Raw genomic sequence first — 20956 nt, 5'->3', positions numbered from 1 at the left:
ATAGATGATATTAGAAAATATTAAGTAGGGGTGCCTGGGTGGCTCAGTCAGTTAAGTGTCCAACTTCGGCTCAGGTCATGATCTCACAGATTGTGAGTTCAAGCCTCGCGTCAGGCTCTGTGCTGACAGCTCCGAGCCTGGAGCCTGCTTTAGATTCTGTGTCTCCCTCTCTCTCTGTCCCTCCCCTGCTTGCTCTCTCTCTCTCTCTCTCAAAAATAAAAAAATTTAAAAAAACATTTTAAAAATGCTTTAAAAAATAAAATATTAAATAAATATGTGAAGTATAGTGCCCAAGAAATTCCATTCTTATTAAACTTGTTACTTGCTGTCCTCCCTCCCTTCCTCCCTTTCACCTTCCCTTCCTTCCCTCCTTCCTATCTCCACACCTCCACCTAAGGCAGTTTATCTCAGTAGGGTGGGGGAGAGTGATGGAAGATCTTTCAATGTGTTACAGGAAAATGCAATTTGGCTTGAATATTGTAAATGTGTCATTGTATATCCACTTGCTCTCTGCCTGCTCTTGCTCTCTATGTCCTTATATTGATTAGATTCAGCTTTAGTCTCTTGAGTAGTAATTTCGGTGACAATAATAATGGTGGTTTGCTAGTTACCCTAGTAAACAATCCCTTTATTCATCCTAATTGACCCATCACACACACACACACACACACACACACACACACACACCACTGCCTTGTAGGGAAAGGATTTGAGGATTTGAGGACAATTGCCTGCCTGCTACAATAACTAAAAAGGGTCTGCTTGTAAGGGCTACTGTTTATAAAAGAGCATGCCTATGCCTAAATTTGGACTGAAATGAATTTTTCTGATACATGTGTTGTTTTAATAAATTTTGAATAATAATATGTTCCCTTTGTTCTCCATAGTAGCAGCATTGCTACATTGAAATGGAGAGTCCTATTTAATGGTTGCAGGAACAGCTAATAATAAGCTACACATATAGATTTTTTTAAATGGAAAAAATCAGACTCTTTATTTAGAAGCGCAGGGGGCACATCTGTTATTTGAAATTGAATTGTACTTTAACTAATTGGTCTCCTCCCATCATTTTTAACCCACCACATCCCATTGCTTTTTGCTCCCCATATCACCATCAGGACAACTGTCTGAGATTCTGTTTTGCTTCTTTCTTCTTCTCAGATGTCATCTGTGGCTTGCCCATTGCCAACAGGCTGACATCCAAAGCCCACAGGATTCCTGATGTCTGAGACCATGTGGGACTATCCATCAACTAATCATCAAAGAGGCATCCCCAAGGCTGGACACATAGGGAGAGTTGTAGTGGATGGCACAGAGGAATCAATCTGGATAGGGAAGAAATTTGGGAACCACTGAATAGAAACAAATGTTAGAAGCCAGGAGGGGTCAGTGATGGGTTGAAATGGAGTCAAGAATACTGTGCTAATGGAATCAGATGAAGTATAAGCCAGGTACTCAGATCCAGAACTGAGGTTACAAAGGCCAGGGTGCTGCAGAAATGTTATTTTATGTTGGCCCTGGAATGATATGATTTGTTGCACTGTATCTCTCATTTCTGTCTCAGTCTCTCTGTCTCTGTCTTTCCCCCTCCCTCTGTGTGAGCTATGCCCTGATCTAAAAAGATCCATGAGACTACCAGAATGATCTGTCTTCCAGACAAATTATTCTACTTTTAGTCCTTCAAATCCTTGAGGCTTCTTGCCTATAGTATTCACATAATTATCCCAACGTGAGTTCTCTTATCCTTTCTCTCAATTTATCCAGTTTTGTATTTCCTTCCAGATTCTGCACAAGTATTTTCTTCTCCTTAATATCTTCCCGGTCTACTCTAGTCTAACATTTGTCCTCTTACACTTAAAATTCTTTCTGACTGTTCATTTCACAACTGTTCACAATTATACAGATTCTTCTAGTATCTGGTTTGTGGTCTTAAAATGTTATTTAAATCGTTCATTTTTATGTAACTTGCAGCCTTTTTATACTTCCCATCTTGAATGCAAATTCCTGCAGGATAGGAAATAGATTTTATATTGTCTTTTCTCTCCCATGAAATGCATGGTAGTAAATTCTCAAAAAATATTTATAAATTCAATTCCCCCCTCTCATCTTTGGGAAAGGACAGGGAGTAAGACACCACACTTATGTAGTGAAATAAAACTAAGCAATATTCTAAAATTCTGTAATACAAAGACCCATGAACCTAAGAGAAAGAAATTGGAACCAGTAGAAGTATAGCAGGTATGTGAGTGTGGGGGAGGCTATGGCTTGGGAGGAACCTAGGCTCAGACTAGCATGAATACTTTTTGGTGGCAATGGATTTGAAGATGAATAATTCCACTCGATGTACGGGATGCTCCATAGCATTAAGAGGTCAAAGTAAGGTTGTGGATCAAAATTTGGCAGATAGGCAAGAATAAGTAAGATGCACATGCCATGTTGTAAGAAGGGATTATGTGCCAGAGAGATACTGTAGAATCGGAATGGTATACATTCCTTGAAAGCCAAGAGACTGGGATATCTGACAGCTGAGACACTGATAATAACTCATTTTATTTACCAAACCATTTTCCCCTGGACACCGGGAGGAAGGGGGGATGGAAGAAAATCATTTTATGAAATGTTCTGGAAAAACCTTAGTAAATAGCCTGTAGAATTTTGCTTACTCCTGCATTTTTTTAGTTCAAAATGCTTACGAACATCTCAATGAAAAATTATTTCTTGATTAATACTGAGAAAAACTGAGTTAGATTGTGATTGTAACTCTGAATTCTAAAGCAACCACAAGTTTCCACATAATTTTCCTTGTGAGGGTGAAAACCATCCTGGGTCATGATTTAATTTTGCCAACCTCTATTCTAAAATGAAGGGAAAAGAGGAACCCCTGAGAATAGCAGACAATCACAGGACCAGATTAAAATCAAGGTAGCACACTTTCCTTCTGATTTTAGGAAGCTCTAAAATCAAAAAGGCAAGATCCACTTCATAGGTAAAATGGTTGCTACTATTAAAATAATAAAATTTTCTGTGCTAGTATTAGGAGCTTTTTCTTCCTTTTGTTTACCTACTCACTCCACTCTATGTGCTTGGTTACAATGAAAGAGCTTAAGCAATTTAATATCAGCTTTCATAATTTCTTTAGGCCCACGCCACAAACACCTTTCATATTTTTCTGTCCTTTGACAATGTATCTCCCACTTACTTCATTCATCACACAAAAGCAAATGGAAAACATTTTTACAGAGAATACTCTGCTGTGACAAGCACACCAGTTATCTGCCTCTCTGAACTTATTTGCATTTTCCTGGGTATAATTCTGAGACAGCCCAGCATGTCTGAAACAGTCTGGACTTTGAAGATGAATAGACTTGCATTGAAATTCAGTTCTGCTACTTATAAGGTGAGTGACTTTGCTGGCTCTTTTTTCTTCTTCTTCCTGATCTCTTCATGTTGAGGATCCAGGGTTTATTCCTTGAAACTTACCTCATCTTTAATTTCTTAGAATATTTCATCCAGCCCCACGGCTGTATTTATGTATCTTTGTATCTTTATATGAAATGAAATTTGACTTATGTGTAGATTAAAACCAGAAGGAGACATCATTAAAATGACCAAAGTGAGAGACAACAATACCAAATGGAGACGAGGATGTAATAGGAGTATAAATTAGTACAACCACTGTGGAAAATGATTTGGCCCTATGTATTAAGCTGAAGAAATGCATAAGTTGACTGTATGACCTAGCAATTCTATTCCTAGCTATAAATACCCAACAGAAACTTACACATGTGTGAGGCAAGAGGCATAGCCAGAGTGTTTATAGTAGTATTATTCCTAATATTAAATTAGGAATAATAATTAAAGTATGTATATGTATGTATGTCTCAAATTAAAAGTGTATATATATATATATATATATATATATATATACACACACACATATATATATATATACTTTTATATATATATATATATATATATATATATATATATCACAAAGGAAGGAAATAAATAAAATATGGGTTTATTTTAACACTATAAAATTTGGATATTAGCCACCTATTGAGGGAGGGAGTTGGGGACTCGAGTTCAGGAAATGTTCTTGTTTCCGAATAGGTGGTGGTAGCAAGAGTGTTCTCTTTGTGATCAACCAGAGAATTGTAAAATTTTCTCTCATGCACATTCTTAAAGTAAACTAAATTCCACACACAAAAAAGTTTAAGAAGTTCTAAAACATTATATCTCCATTGCAGACTTCCTTCCTGAACTCCGGTTAGGTATTCAACTCTCTCTACTTGACATCTCCAGTTAAGTAGCGAATAGCAATTTCAAACTAACTTATTTTATTGAAAATCTTGCCGACTTATAACACTTTCTTATAATATCCTTTTCTCGGGTCCACATTTTTTCTTAATATGCCAACGTATTATTTTCTGACTTAATTGTTTACTATGCTATTGGTTATTGTTGGCTTTCCCCAACTAGAATGTCTTTGTTCTCTCAAGTTTCCAGTGCATAAACGAAATAAAATTACCTAAACTTGAGAAGCTTCCATTTCTTTATCTCTAGCATGAATAATAACACCACACTTGCCAGTGCATTGTAAGATTCAAGGTAGTAGCAGTGAAGATGAGAAGTAATAAGATTCTGGGTAGGTTTTGAAAGAAATGCCAAAAAAGAAAGCAAAGGATTTACAAGATAGGAAAGAGTTGTTGGCCCAAGCAATTAGAAGGATAGTTTTGCCATTGACTGAAATAGGATTGTATATATAAAGTTCTTGGCACTAAAAAACCCAGAAACTTATCCTCTTAATCTTATGTAGCTAAAGAGAACATACATAGCTCTTAACATTGTAAAGAGACACAACATAGACCCATTTTATAATCGCTAAATGCTTATAATCCACTTGGGTTTGAGACTTTTTCAAAGAGAGCTTATACTGCAGTTGTGAAATGAAGATTAAATCCAAATAAAGCAGTACCATACTTACAGTAGGTGTTTGATAAATATTTGAAATTTTTCTTTATATGAATAAAATGGCTCATACTTGATGTGAGGAAGAAAGGGAAACATTAATAGGTATAAGATAAATGTACAAATTTATATTTACCCATTCTAGAGGAAAGAGTAAACAAAACTTATGTGTAGATCAGAGTAATCTTGGAAATCTCCATTAAGGATATTTTGAACCAAATATGCACGAATACGTGCATTTAACATGTGGCTTCTAAGTATTGAACTCTTGCTTTCCAGACATTCCTCTCAGTACTTAGAAACACAGCACTGAATTAGCTTTTATCCACCTTCAGAAAAACTGGCATAATGGTAAAGAGAGACAGGGAAAATTGCCATCACCAAGGCTTTAAAGCTGATACTGTTGGTGTTCACTTTCCTGCTTATCTTTTCCACATAAATGTGCCTTATGTGATTTAGACAGAGGCAAAAATCAGAAATCTCCATCCCCTGCTGTCCTTATTTGATCCTTTCTCATCAGTCTTTGCCAATAGCATGGAGGTTTCTCCCATGTGCACAGCCCAGATGTTATCTTCTATTCTTGCTTTTTCACCTTCTCTATTTCATCCTAAACACCCATGTGACTATTCACTCATCCAGTCAAACCCCAGGCTGGGTTTGTTTTGTACAGTGTGCTTAAAGAGCACAGTTTTGAGATCCTGTTTCCAACATTCAAATGCTGGTTCATTCACTTAGTCTTGGTGTGATCTTGGGGATATTGCTCAGCATGTCTGTATCTCAGCTTCCTTCACAGTCAAATAAGGATGATGACACACTGGTCTTGCAATGAATTTATGAGAATAAAGTGCTTAGAACAGTACCTGGCACCTCTACAGAAGTGCTAGCAACTGCTGTTATTGTTGTTGCTTTGTCACTATTATTATTATGTCTTTCCAAGAATGTTATTCAGTCTTATTCAGTCTGAAGACTAGGTTTTCTGCATTTTGTCCAATGCTGCGACGACTTCCCTTTCCCCTTATTCTCAGAAGAGCATTTTTAATTTACTTCCCTACCTGCAACAACCGCTATCTGGGGCTTAGCGTAAAAATATTTATGTAGCTCTGAGCAAATGGGCAACAGTGATGGGGAGCCAAGGCCAGTTTTTCTAATTAGTTTCTAGGGAATTAGGTGGCTCATGGTTTCTAAGCCTCCAGTCTTTCTCAGAAAGGATGAGACATGTTTCTGCCCTTTTTGAAAACTCTGTTTGACCATAAAAGGTCCCTACATGGAATCATCTTGAACACTCAGAGAACTTTCTAATACTTTTTCCAACACTGTAAGATTTGGTCTAGTGTGTTAAGTGAAAAACCTCACATGCAATGGGATTTTAGAAACAAATGAATTCAAAGGAGAATTAGAGAAGCCAGGATAGTTTCAGTTGTTTGGTTCAGTTTGAGCTTATCATGGAAGGTCACAGCTTTTACATCTCTCTGGGTTGCTTTCCATCACTCCTGGCATGTGCAATTATTTTTAATTTTCAAATTTTATAGCTAGCACTTGAGCTACACCAGCTAATCCCTATCTAAGTAATAAGGTCCTCTGCTTCCACCTTTATTGATTAATTATCTGTTGGAGTTTTTAATATCCATTTGTGTTTAATTTGCTGATATTAAAAATGCCTCATTCCTGAAGGTGATGAATTGTCTTCCAAAGGATAGGGCTCTGATTTTGATTTATGTAATATTGAGTTCACTGGAGTCTAGCTGGAGGCCTGCCATGGGAGATCATTGTAATAAACAGCCCAATAAGGGACACTCTTCAGGTCTTTGAGAACTTCCCTACTGCCTGGTGGATAAACTTGTTTTGTTTTGTCATGCAGACTTCTATGTAGATCATTTAGCACCAACTTCCAGTAAGATGCTCTCAGTGTGGACTACTGTTTCCTTGCACAAATGGTTTGTTTCAGTCCGTGGGACCCAACTGTCTCCTAAATAAACCTTATGCATACCTACCTAATTTTGGCATGAGTAGTCCTACTCAATGACCATCCAGTTTCAATGACCTTATGAAATTTTCTCTGCCTTTTTAAATTTCATTTGTTCTTGGAGAACCAGGAGGTGAACATCCAAACCTACTGTAATTTATTCTTCCTTCTAATATTTCTAGCTTTACTTTATACTGTTCATTTAAAACTTAACATATTCTAATATATATATTTAACTTTCTCTGTGTATATACTATGTATTCACTATACTAAAAATTCCTTACTTTAAATCTAGTTTAATATGCTCTATGCCAATAGTTCTTTTCTTTTTTTAAAAGTTTATTTATTTATTTTGAGAAAGAGAGAGCAGGGGAAGGGTGGAGAGAGAAAGGGAGAGATAGAATCCAAAGCAGGCTCTGCACTGTCAGTGCGAAGCTGAAGGCGATGCTCAGTCTCACAAACTGTGAGATCATGACCTGAGCAGAAATCCACAGTCAGACACTCAACCAACTGAGTCACCCAGGTGCCCCATATGCCAATAGTTCTTCAAGTGTGATTCCCTGGTCCTTAGCCCCTGCAGTATAAGGGTATTTGTTAGAAATTCAAAGTCTTGGGGCTCTTGGGTGGCTCATTCAGTTGAACGTCCAACTCTTGCTTTTGGCTCAGGTCATGATCCCAGGGGCCAGGGACTGAGTTCCACATTGAGCTCTGTGCAGAGCACAGAGTCTGCTTGGGATTCTCTCTCTCTCTCTCTCTCTCTCTCTCTCTCTCTCTCTCTCTCTCACCCTCTGTCCCTACCCCCTCCCCTGCTCATGCTCGCTCTATAAAATAATAAGTAAAATAAAATAAAATAAAATAAAATAAAATAAAATAAAATAAAATAAAATAAAATAAAATAAAATAGAAATACAAATTTTCTCCTGTCCCAGGAATACAGAATTAGAAGCTCTGAGGTTGGGACCCAGTAATTTGTGTTTTAACAAGGTGTTTGGATATTACTGATGTAAAGTCAAGTGTGAACACCAAACTTGTCCTCAAACTTGGTTGCACATTGGAATCACCTGGGAGGTGTTTTAAAATACTCACACCTGGGTACCATTCCCAGCGAATTGGATTTTACTTGGTCTGGGGTGCAACCTGGGCATTGAGATGTTTTCAAAGCTCCACATATGATTGTATTTGGGAATCAGTACTCTGTATCACACTTCTTTTTCCTATTTCTTTCTGATTCAGTCTTGGTAGGTTGTGTGTTTCTAGGAATATCCATTTCTTCTAGGTCATCTCATTGGTTGGCATATAATTGTTCAAAGTAGTCTCTTAGGATCCTATGCATTTCTTTAGTATCAGCTACAATGTTACCACACTGCTTTCTTTCTCTCCCAGTATTGCCAAGACTAAGCATATACTGAACACTCATATATTTGTTAATTAAAATGGGCAGTTTTATTGTTTCGTTAAATATATTTAATTACCAAATGAACATGATTTCTAAACCATTTTAGATATTATAGTGTGGCAAAAGAGTGACATGGAGGCAAAAGTATCTCTCCAGCAGTCATCAAAACAGAATACATATATAACATGTTTCCATGCGAGTATGTATCTTTGAATGGAACAAAAATATGAGTATATATTATTGTCACTTGAACAGGAATTTGCCATGTTATGAAATAATCTTTAGAATCCTATGATATGATGATAATGCTTTTATTAAGAACGTGGATTCATTTTTAGGTTAAGGAGGACTGTCCCCTTTCTAAATCTCAAGGGATAGTGTTTAATAACCTGACAGGGGGAGAACATGATCCTTGGCTCAGTTCTGTGAATTACTAATGTGGACCATGACAATTCAAATCAGCCAAATTTTATAGTTCTAGTCAATTTTTTCTGTGTCTGTTTGGTTGGTGCTTATCTAGGCTGCCTTAATTAGAAAATGCTCTTTCCGAGCCTAAATGTCCATCAACTGATGAATGGATAAAGAAATTGTGGTTTATATACACAATGGAATACTACGTGGCAATGAGAAAAAATGAAATATGGCCTTTTGTAGCAACATGGATGGAACTGGAGAGTGTGATGCTAAGTGAAATAAGCCATACAGAGAAAGACAGATACCATATGGTTTCACTCTTATGTGGATCCTGAGAAACGTAACAGAAACCCATGGGGGAGGGGAAGGAAAAAAAAAAAAAAAAGAGGTTAGAGTGGGAGAGAGCCAAAGCATAAGAGACTGTTAAAAACTGAGAACAAACTGAGGGTTGATGGGGGGTGGGAGGGAGGGCAGGGTGGGTGATGGGTATTGAGGAGGGCACCTTTTGGGATGAGCACTGGGTGTTGTATGGAAACGAATTTGACAGTAAATTTCATATATTAAAAAATAAAAATAAAATAAAATAAAAAAAAAAAAAAAAAAAAAGAAAAACACTTCCCCCAAACCATTGACTGGTAAAAGGAGAGGGACTGATTATCACAAGAAAAAAAAAAAAAAAAAGAAAATGCTCTTTCCTATGCCTCCTAACACACCCTAGGTACATACTTGTTGACAAATTGGTGTTTATATTCATTCCTTTGTTTGCTTCCTTCCACCTTTTACTCCAGTGTGAAATGTTCTCCCTGCTCTGGTAGTTCTATTTTTTGAAAATGTTCCCTATAAGAGAATGTTCCTGATGATTGATACATCTGCATAGTTTTGATTATTATAAATATAGATGTTGTTATGTATAAATATTCACTGTGCCTTGGTAAGTCAGAGTCTCTTAACTGAGAGTGAGGGAAAAAACATCTCCTAATTTTAAATTCCGCACCTTTGATATGAGAGAGAAAGAAGCAAAGTAGATAATATCCAAATTCCACATAAATTTTTTTCAGAAATAATAATGTTAAATATCTTGTCCAATCAAACTGTCTTGGCAATCGAGTTAAATACTTAGAGTCCACATCTTTGAAGTACTACTCAATTTACCAAATCAGTCAGTGCATGAAGTTATAGTGCAGATAAACACATAAATAGATATTAGAGATATAATTTCACTTATGCCATTTTGGTTTAGATAATATGATTACATTAAATTTTAAATGAAGTTTGCCTTTCTACATGAGCTGGTAGTTTGAATACATTTTCTCCTAAGTAGTAAGTTTTAAATTTATTTGTATATTTGTCTATGTTTTCATACTGGATGTACCATCTCAGCTTTTCTAATTGATGGGAACAACAGCTTATTAATTTATGACCGTTATTTTGTTACTTTTTAATCCCTCATTTCTTGATGCTATCGCTCCATATGCCTTTCCAAATATCTACATTAATTAATTAATTGTGAAGCTTTTATACCAACAGTGCATGCATGTTCTCAACACAGGTTTCCCCAAACATTTCCATGTGGAACTCGCTGTCATTTTCCGTGTCATCAAACCCCTGTTGTCCTGAATATCATCTTGAGTTCTTCTAATGACATTCAATTCAATCCAAAGTAATTAAAAATCCATAGTGCTATCAAGAACCAGTTAAAGAGAAATATATTACACATTATATGACCACTGATACCTACACAGTATAGAATGACTGGAAGGCCAGAGGGAGATAAACATAAAGCCAATCTACATGCAGGCCTTTCATATCCAGCTCCAACCAAAATTCTGTAAATAGCCTCTATAATTCCACTGCTATGATAGTCAATGCCATGAAAATATACAATCTCTCAATTTCCCTCCAGCTTTCCTTGATCTTCCATACTCTCCATCAGGCCATACCAGCCACACAGGAGCCTGAGGCAAAATAAAAAAAAAAAAACAAAACCACTAATAATGACTTTGATAATTTTTTTGCATTAATTTTAAATTGTAAGTATTAGTAGTGAAATGTAGTAGTGAAATTATTATTAGTAGTGAAATTAGTAGTGAATTGTAAGTATTGTAGTGAAATTATTTTTTTATTATTGAATTTTTTGGCTCCCCCTAAATTTTGTGCTTGCCTCACCCTATTCCCATCTTGACTTTTAATTTTGCTCCACGTATACATTATTGTCTGTGTAACTCCAAACTTGATAGCTCATCTTGCTCATCAATGTAATGTAAAAATGAAGATTGCATGATGAAAATAACATGGAGTTTTCCAAGAGACAGTGGCAGTAGTGACACTCTGAGGGGCAACTAGACCCCACAATTTGCGTGGCCTTCATAGGTTACCACAGATGTCCCTGTTTCTGATTTCTCTCCTTAACCAAAGTGCTAGAAGTAATTCATGCAGAAACAAAGTTTTCTTTTCTTTTTCACTGAGCTACCACAGAACTGACTTCTTTCAAAATTTCGGTTCTGAAGAAAGCATTGCCTTCTCCATGCTAACAGGTTCCATCACCTGCAAGATATTCACTCTCTATTCTCTTGTCGTGTATTTAAATGTGTCTGCTTCTGAGAAACGCATCTCCCACCAGTCCTCAGTTACTAGAAACAGAGAGGGGGGATCACTACGAGAGCAGGGTCTATAATATTAAATTGTTGGTGGTAATAAACATTTTAAAAAACACATTTCCCTGAGATATAGCCAAAGTAAGGCTGATTTATTGCTACAGAAAATCGGGGAAGCACATTTTCATCTCCTCAATGAAAACCAGTTGTTAGGCTTTGCCATTGTTAGTAGACAGTAAATTACAGCAGACTCTGATGGACTCAGGAAGATGAGCGTTTTTCCTTGATTGACAGTGACACAATGTAATAAGAATTACCACAGTAACCTGCACTCCTTTGGGGCTCACTTCTCTCATTTAAAAAATGAAAGCACTGAATTAGTTTAACTCGAGATGCTTTCTAGCACTTAAAAAAATTTCCCACCTGCTCACAGGATTCCTCAAGAAGTTTCTCTGTTTGACTGAACCTAATAAAATAAGTGTTAGTAGGATTACCCTGTAGTTTCATTCTTTGTTAAAATTATGATATCCATTGTATAGAAATTGTATAGAAATAATCCCACTTCCATATAAAAATACAGCATGTATTTTCACATGCTTACATTAGCTAATGTTTGGTGATGAAAATCACATCGTTCAAATGGTATCTTTCATTAACAGAAAGATTGAAACTTCCCCTTGCCATTCCACACTGGCCCAACACAAAGGCAAAATAAGCTCTATATCCTAAGACCTAAGTTCCAGCCATATTTCCTTGCTTTAATAATACTATATTGTTTGCAGTTATATAACACCATCTTATCTCACAGTCAATTCTCAGACATTTACTTGATAACAAATAACATGTTTGAGCACAAAATGTTCCTTGCCCACTGAGCTTCTGTCCTTACAAGTCAATATGAGCTTATATTTGAAGCCTTTATCTTTCCATTTTACGATCACATTGGTTTCTCATCCACAAGTAAGTCTAAATTTCTCCCATAATGGCCAGTTAATCTTGAGACTATATTTAAGTTATAGAAACTCAAATGTACACTCCATATTCAGTGTGATACCATTTGCATGTGGCGAAATAACAAACATTTAATTTTAATTAAATAGATTTCAGAGAATAAGAGAACTTTTATACGAAGTATCTCATGGCATCTCATTTAAATCTCATAACATTGTGAGCTGGTCAGGCAGGTATGATTTCTTCATTTTAAGCACGGAGAAATAGGTCTTGGATTGTGGTTCTTGAAAACAGATGGGACTTTGAGTCTCCTAAATCCAAGAGCCCTGATTTGGGGGATTAAGGATTTATATCTCTATGGAGCCCTTACTAAAAAAGCATGTATCTCCTAGGAAGGATAACTGTGTGTGCATCTGAAGACCAAAAACTCTGTTTCTGTGCCCTCTAACAACTTTACAAATGTGGTGGATATCCTGGTAGCTTGGAAAGTAGGCATTTTTTAGAAAATATTATGTTTGCATGTGATTCCATAGATAGAAGAGCTCTGTGACCTGTTCTAACCATAACTATCACTAAAATCATCATGCGGTAATGCATATGGAATGACAAATGATTCAGGATATCAATATTTGGAATTATTTAAATCCTTGGAATTGTTTCATATAGATATATGTTGCTAGTGCTTGGCTCGATGTAGCTAAGATCCAAGGATAAATGGACTCAGAGGTTTTAAAAATATTGCTAAAGAAGGAAAGGTTAAATAAAACAGATGATATCTTCTCTTAATTATCACAGGCAGGAATAGAACCACGAGCATTAAGAATCCTAAATAACAGATAATCCAAAGGTCATCTTTGTATTTGGAGCATATAATGTAATTTCTTTGTACCACATCTTCTTCCTGCTATGGAACCGAAAGGCCAATTTTGTTTTAATTTCCGGAGAATGATCCAGTTTAACGTGAAGGACTCAGGGGCACATGTGGCTCCCTGGAAATTGGACTCACAGCCCCAGTCACAGGAGGGGGTCTGAATAAAGATGACCATGAACTACTGCTTATGGCCACATTTACCAGAAGGAAGGAGTTTCCCAGTGGTCCACAGGAAAGATGGCATTATTCAGCATTTTATTTCTTCAGCATCTTTCATACCCTCATTTGTTATACCACCCAGAGCAAATCCACAGTATAAGTGACGAGACAGATGTTTGAACTTTGAGCTAAGTATGTTAGTGAAATTCACTGGTCATGGTGAGAAAAACAAAAACAAAAACAAAAAACAAAGCTTGCCTCTGTCTCAAGATTTGTGTGTACAGTCTGGTCTTTCCTTTGAATTAGTATATGAACATTTTAGGGCACAACAGTTACATTGATTTTTAGTATAGCACAGAGGCCAGTGCCTTGAGCAGAGTAAATATTCCATGTATATATGTTAAAAGAAACAATGAACAAAACATATTCTCTTTATTTACTTTTAAGTTTAGAAGAAAAAACTGGGGACTTGATTTAAAAAAAAAAAAAAACCTACCTGGAGAAGTATAGATTGGCTTTCAGTAAACTTTATTTTCAGTGAAACTTCATTCTATATTTTCCCTCAGTAATCGATAAAAAAACTTTTACAATATCTTTTCCCCACAATTAACACTTTCACATAAGCCTCCTAGACTGCCTCTTTCAGGGACAAGTACCATATGGAGAATACCAAGCATATGTTCCAATTGAGTTTTTCTTTGTTGGCTACTATGGATTCAGGTAATTCAGTGTTGCTGTTTGTTAATGATCCAAGGAAAGTGGAATGAGAACTGTGGAAATAACAACAACTATATATGTGTATATATATATATATATATATATATATATATATATATGTGTGTGGAACTGTGGAAATAACAATAACTATATATGTGTGTATATATATATATATAGATATACATGTATATATATGTATATATATATTTATATATATATGTATATATATATTTATATCTATACATATATATATATATTTACCAATGTGCTGTGTTCATCAAAGTTCACTTCAAGTTCAAGAACGTATTTGTGGACAAATGTCATGAATAATTCATTTTGAATTTTGCTATTAGCTGTTAATAAAATCACAAAGTGATTTATGATAGATTAGTTTGTTACAACTTAGTATACTTCCTACTATCCTGTTTCTATTCTTGCCCTGAATTATACCAGTTGTGTTTTATTTTTTATGATGAGAAAATTTATGTAAGATAGGCATCATAAAAGTCTACCTCCTATGTTCTCACAATATAGGGATGAGGCAACTTTTCATACTGTTTCATTTTTCTGATTAACTACTCTTACTGTACTGCCTACAAATAAAGCACAGTTTATTAGAAATACTTCAGCACTGAAGAACTTGTAATTGGGCATCATCACTTTATACATCATCATTTAAAAAATATTAGGTAGCTCAAAACATCTCCAGAAAGACTGCTTCAAATAGTAATTCATTAATAATCCTTTAATAACATTTGGAAGTCTACAAAGTTTTTGCTCTGGCTTTGCACAGTCCCTCTGAGAGCTAGGAAAAGCTGGTATAGAGAGTAGTGTGCCTATTTCAAAGATGACAAATCAGACACACTGTTAGCAGTTTTGTTCAAGACTATGCAGCTATAAGGGGCGCCTGGGTGGCTCAGTCGGTTAAGTGTCTGACTTCAGCTTAGGTCATGATCTCACAGTTTGTGAGTCTGAGCCCTGAGTCAGGCTCTGTGTGGACAACTCAGAGCCTGGAGCCTGCTTCGGAGTCTGTGTCTCCCTTTCTCTCTGCCCCACCCCTACTTGTGCTCTGTCTCTCTCTGTCTCTCAAAAATGAATAAATGTGAAAAGAAAAGAAAAGAAAAGAAAAGAATAGAAAAGAAAAGAAAAGAAAAAAGAAAAGAAAACTGCAGTTACAACCTAGTCTTAGGATTGGCATTTGACTAATAAAATTGAAACAAAATGCCATAATTAAGACACAATAGACTAATGAGTGTGTTTAACCTGAGACAAATTTTAACTTCTAGATTTTACCTCTGATATCATTTCTGATTGGTGTGTTTCCAAAAGGAGGTTGTTATATTTGTGGATGTCACTGAAACAGCACATGGTGGTACAAGAAGTGGGGTGCCTTTCCTTACTCTCTTCACATCTGTTTGCTTCTCTACTCCAGCCCCTCTGGGTCCACTTGAATAGTGCTATTTAGACTGGGGAGCAGGAGAACGGCAGCCAGCCCCCAGCACTACGGGACCCAGAACCACGAAAGGACAGCAGCAACTTTATTGTAGGAATGATAAAGAGCAAGATGATCCATTGTGATCCAATGAGTGTTCTCTGCACTGTTGGGGTAGTTAAGTAAATTCCCTCAGTCTCATAGCTGCAACTAAGAGGACTAAAGGGATACGAAAAAGATGTCTTCTGAAGGGCACTTTGAAATAAGGCCATGTGTGGTTTCTGGTCACAGTATTATTACAAACATGCTCTGGGTTGAGAGATAAGAAAGAATTAAGTCCACTACTTTTGTGGGGAGGAGTTGTGAGTAAGGTCAACTCACAATTAATTAAAATTAGTCAAAACCTAAAAAAGTTGTTTGGGGCTCAAAGGGAGAAGTAGGTGCTTAAGTGATTCATAGGGTTGTTTTGAAGATTAGCTACATTAATATTAATGTATTAACAGCAGTACATAAAATGCTCAGAATGGTGCCTGGCACATGGTTGAGAGCAGTGTGTTATTATTTACAGCAACTATTGAACATATCCTAGAGTTACGGGGCATGGTCTTCTCAGCCAGAGGTCTGGAGTCCGTGGGCTTCCTGTTGTATGTCTGTGGCCCTCGCTGTGGCTCCCTCTGCCTTCCTTATTTGACTGTCAGCATAGCTGCTGAGCCTCTGTTCTGGGCAGCTCTTGAGTGCCTCTGGTGGAGTGTGATGTGGTCACCATTCTCAGTCTTCACGTTAAATTGTGCAACCTACAGTGGGTCAGTCAAGGCCTTCAACGGGTGCCTGGGTGGCTGTCAGTTGAGCAGTGGACTCTTGATTTTGGCTCAGGTCTTGATCTCACGGTTGTCGACATCCAGCCCCACATGAGGCTGACAGTGCGGAGCCTGCTTGGGATTCTCCCTCTCTGCCCCCTCTCAAACAAACAAACAAACAAACAAACAAACATTTTTTTAAAGGCCTTCAGAATCTGTTTCCTTTTGTCCCACCAGCCACTTGTAAGTCCTACCACAGCTATCTCTACAGAAACTCTCTTCTTTCATTCTTCAATTGATCTCCTCCTGCCTGCCTGCACTGCCACTATGGGATTTCCTCAAAGAAGCCTTTCCCTTCCCTTCCTTTCCTTCCTTCCTTCTCTTTTTTCCACCTTCACCCTCATCCATAAGGTGATAAGGAGCTCCCACTGCTCCTTACACATGACTGTGATGCAGGCTACAGTCATCCTTGATATAAGCTTTGAATCCCCCCATAGAGTACAGTGGTCCCCTCCCCCACATCTGTGGTTTTTGTTTTCCCCTGTTCAGTTATATACAGTCAACCTCGGTCAGTCCAGTGTGGTAATAGGTGATCCTCTTGGAATCACCAGAAGGTGAATGATCTCCTAACACTATGTCACAGTGCCTGCATCATTCACCTCATTTCATTCATCATGCAGGCATTTCATCATCTCACATCATCACAAGAAGGGTGAGTATGGTACAGTGAGATATTTTGAGAGAGAGGCTGTATTCACATAATTTTTGTTATAGTATATTACTGTAATTGTGGCAACTTATCATTGGTTATTGCTGTTAATCCCTTCCTGTGCCTAGTTTATAAGTTAAACTTTTAGCACAACATAAAATAGTGTATACAAGGTTCAATATGATCCTCTGTTTCAGGTAGCTATTAGGGGTCTTGGACATGCCCCCCTCAGATAAGGGGGAACTAGTAAACAGGAGTGGCCTGGTCTTTGAGTGCCTGTAGTTAGCCTATGCTACGAATAAAGCAGGTCCTCACAGATGTTGGCTGATAGAAGACAGGAAGGAAGAAAGGAAGAAAATGGGAAAGAGGGAGTGTGGAGGGAGGATGGATAGAAAGAAGGAAAGCTCAGGAATGTAAGAGGAAATGCAGCTTGTGTAGACCTTGAAGCACACAATAAAGGGTCAGAACAAGATTCTGTGAGGTTTCATGATGATTAAAAGGAAATTCATTATTCGTGAAGTACTATTTGGTAAAAGAGGGAAAAATAAACAGGAAACAAAAATACCTCTGTTTAAATAGTGCTCTCCCGGGGTACCTGGGTGGCTTAGTTGGTTAAGCTTCCCACTTAGGCTCAGGTCATGATCTTGCAGTAAATGAGTTTGAGCCCTGCATTGGGCTCTGTGCTGACTGCTCAGAGCCTGGAGCCTGCTTCGGATTCTGTGTCTCCCTCTCTCTCTGTCCCTCCCCCACTCATGCTCTGTCTCTCTCTGCCTCTCAAAAATGAATGTTAAATGTCTCCCATGTAATAATTGGAAGCAGTTACAAAGGACTTGTTGGCCCCTCTTTGCTTTAGTTTGTTCTTCTGTGAAAGAAGCAGGAAACATGGTAACACCCTGTTTATCTCGGGGTGAAGGAACTAATAGCACACAGTGGTTAGGAACACATGTCTAAGAATCAGACCTACCAGCAGTATGACAATGAGGTTACCGTACTTCTCTGTCCCTCACATTCTTTCTCTGTAATATAGAAAAAACAATAATGCTTTTTCCTTAATTTACTGAGAGGGTTGATGGAGAGGATGCATTTAAAGCAGTTAAGACATAATAGTTGTTCAGTAGATATGAACCATCATTATTATGACCATGATAATTATTATATACTTTCTAAAATAATTATCTATAGTATATATAAATCATAAAATGTTGTGACACAAGCAATGCTATAATCATTATTCTAAGTATTTCTATGTAAAAAAATAGTTCAAAAGCCCAAAGAATTTTGAAGTCTCCTGACTAGTGTTTGTAGACATCCATTAATAGACATGTATATGATGGTTTTTATATCAATGACTGATAAAACTAAGCTAGTTTTCTTACCTAACAGAGACCATCACATGTCACTTGAACTTCTGGCAGTTTGCTAATAAGCATTGTGGTTTTTCAAGAGAACTGCAAGTTCCTTACAACTGGGGTGACCGTCTGCTCAGGTCTGCCCAGGGATCCTGGTTTATTCCTGTTGTGCTGGCTTAATTACTGACAGAAGGCCCTTTCATTCTCAGAAGTGTCCCAGCTTGGATAATAAATCAATGGGCATCCTTCATAAGAAGAAGAACCCCCAAGAAGGTACACAGATCACGAAAGGAGTAGGAGTCCTGGTGGGCGGCAGTAGGTGACGTTAAGCCAGTCACTGAGCTGCTTCCTAGGGTTTCAGTTTCTTCTGCAGAATATTGAGAGACTCAGTTTTCCTCTCTCCCTTGCTTTTCAAGAGTACCAAATGAAATAGGCACATAATGGGTTTTGAAAAACAAAATGATGTCCATGCTGATTTTTTAAAAATCTAATGGCAGCAAAAAACAAAGCAGCAGTACAGCAGTAATGGGGGATAAGGAAAAAGTAGAGGCAGTGAGGTAGGTAGGTAGGTTATTTCGACATTTAGCTCAGGGTTTCTCTGGGCTGGATGTCTGGGTCAGTGTGATCAAATATCCAAATGTTGTGCAAAAGCCCTACCCAGTGGTGGAATTCACAAGCAATAAATAAGTGAGAGGAGAGTGTGAGGAAGCAGAAGGTCATGGGTTCAAATCCCACAGCTATTACTTACAAAGGGTGTGGTCTTGGGGAAAACACTTAGACCATCTGTGGACCCCATTGTTCTTATCAGGAGAACGGAATAATACTTGCCTTTGCAGTGTCAGGGTGAGGAATTAGAGCAAGGTGCACACATTCTTTAACGGAGGATGATGTTCCGCACAGGGTAGGAACTGAATAAAGATTGGTGGTCTAAAAGTCAGTAAGATCCAGATATGTTAGTTTCAAATAAATAAATAAATAAATAAATAAATAAATAAATAAATAGAAAGAAAGGTAAGAACTGAGTGTAGTGAATGCTGCACTGAGTGAAGTTGAAGGCCTTGATGCCTCAGTTCATTGATCAGTTTTTGAGATGGAAATTAACCAAAATCTTAATGAAATTACAGTGTCTGATATCATTTTTCTTCACATGTGATGACAGTGAGTTTTGCAGTCTTTGTGACAAGACTCAAGCACATGACAGAAGGTACTTTTTGCCAGAAAAAGCAGTGCCTTAATGCTCAGGAGTCTCTCATCTTCTAATTTGACAAGAGCTCAGAAATTTGGAGACAGGCAAGACCTCATTTTCTTTGTAGGTGAGAAGTCCAATAATGATGGACTCACCACTGGCCTATAGCAAGCCTGATGCAACCAGAATGGAGACTCCAAACTTCCTTTTGCAGGCAGTGTGTCCTAGCTTCGTTGCACATGCTGCTGCCAGAGCTGAGGATAAACAGGAAAACTAACACTGACTGCAGATATGGGGAAGGAAAACCATTTTGGGGACTCACCTGTCATAAATCAGGTCATCCTCATTTTCAATTAACACACGGCGCCCCCTTGATGGCTTTAGTTCTTGTCACAGCTCCACTTAAAGATGACCCTTGGGGATCCTGTCAGCCCTATAGACAAAAATGGAAGTGTTCCCCTGGGAAATGAGTTTTATCTGAATTCAGATGAAAATATCAGAATGATGAACATTTGCTTAATGTCTGGTCACTTGGCCACCAAATTTCCATGGTGGGTTAAAAATATATTAGTTATATTGCACGTCCCTTTCTTATTTTTATAAACATAAATTCTATAAATCCTTTCTTATTTTTCAGTTCAATTTTTGTTCCCCCCCCCAATTTTATTAGTCAAAAATGAATAAAACAAAGCAAATCCACACACACGCACGTCTTCTTACCTCCAGCATTCACTGGTGGATGGTCCTGAGTGAGTTTTACAAACCCCTGAGACTTTGCTTTATTGTTAGTGGTAGTGGTTTTTTGTTTTGTTTTGTTTTGGTTCTTCATTTGAAAGACTAAAAGGCTAAATTAGAAGACTTGTGAGGCTCTCTACTTCTATAAGTAATCTGGATACCCCTTGGAACAATAAAAACAACCATAAGATACTTGTCTTCTTTTTAAATGAAACAGATTATCTTTAGTGTTCACCCTACAGAAAGAGTACTAAATATCCAAACAGAATGTAATGTATCCGACTTGGATCTCCTCTGTCACTGGAATTATATTTCATTACAGACTAGATCCTGCGGTACAACCAGGGCACATCCTTTAAATTGACCATGTCTCCTGGTCTGCTGGACCCTGGTTCCTCTTGGTCCAAACACAGACTGATGCTGCTCAGATGGAAATGTTGCAGTCACAGAGAAACAACAAATCAGAAGAATAATTAAGAAAGAAAATCTGAGATGTTGCCTCCTGCTCTCCTGAGTCCAGAGCTCCTTTGCTGAGGCCAGTAATGATTGGGGGAACAGGAGTTTGGGCTGCCCCTCACCCTTCTCCTTGCTTTGCCTCAGCTCTGTATCCATTTGCTATCCCTGCCTCCTTCTGGAGGAAGTTAAGGAATGCTGGGTGGTTGTGGAGCCAGGAATATTTAGCATGTGTACAATCCAAGGATCAAGGGGGCTT

The 20956-nt window shown here is 37.6% G+C and overlaps 1 protein-coding gene across 2 annotated transcripts in view; it reads left to right on the top strand.

Annotated features, from left to right (window-relative positions):
• RIT2 (Ras like without CAAX 2) overlaps positions 1-20956 on the top strand; it is a 373437-nt gene that overhangs the window by 9696 nt on the left and 342785 nt on the right. Inside the window, exon 1 of one of the 2 annotated variants that reach the window (XM_042910447.1) lies at positions 3350-3397. The exons of the other annotated variant lie outside the window; for it this stretch is intronic. The gene's annotated coding sequence lies outside the window, so the exon portion shown is untranslated. Of the gene's footprint in view, positions 1-3349; positions 3398-20956 lie in introns of those variants that run through there. 2 annotated transcript variants of the gene reach the window in all.

Source organism: Panthera leo, chromosome D3 (genome assembly GCF_018350215.1).
Source record: "Panthera leo isolate Ple1 chromosome D3, P.leo_Ple1_pat1.1, whole genome shotgun sequence".
Taxonomy (NCBI): Eukaryota; Metazoa; Chordata; class Mammalia; order Carnivora; family Felidae; genus Panthera; species Panthera leo.
Note: the sequence above shows the minus strand (reverse complement) of the source record. Positions and strands in the feature narration are given on the sequence as shown.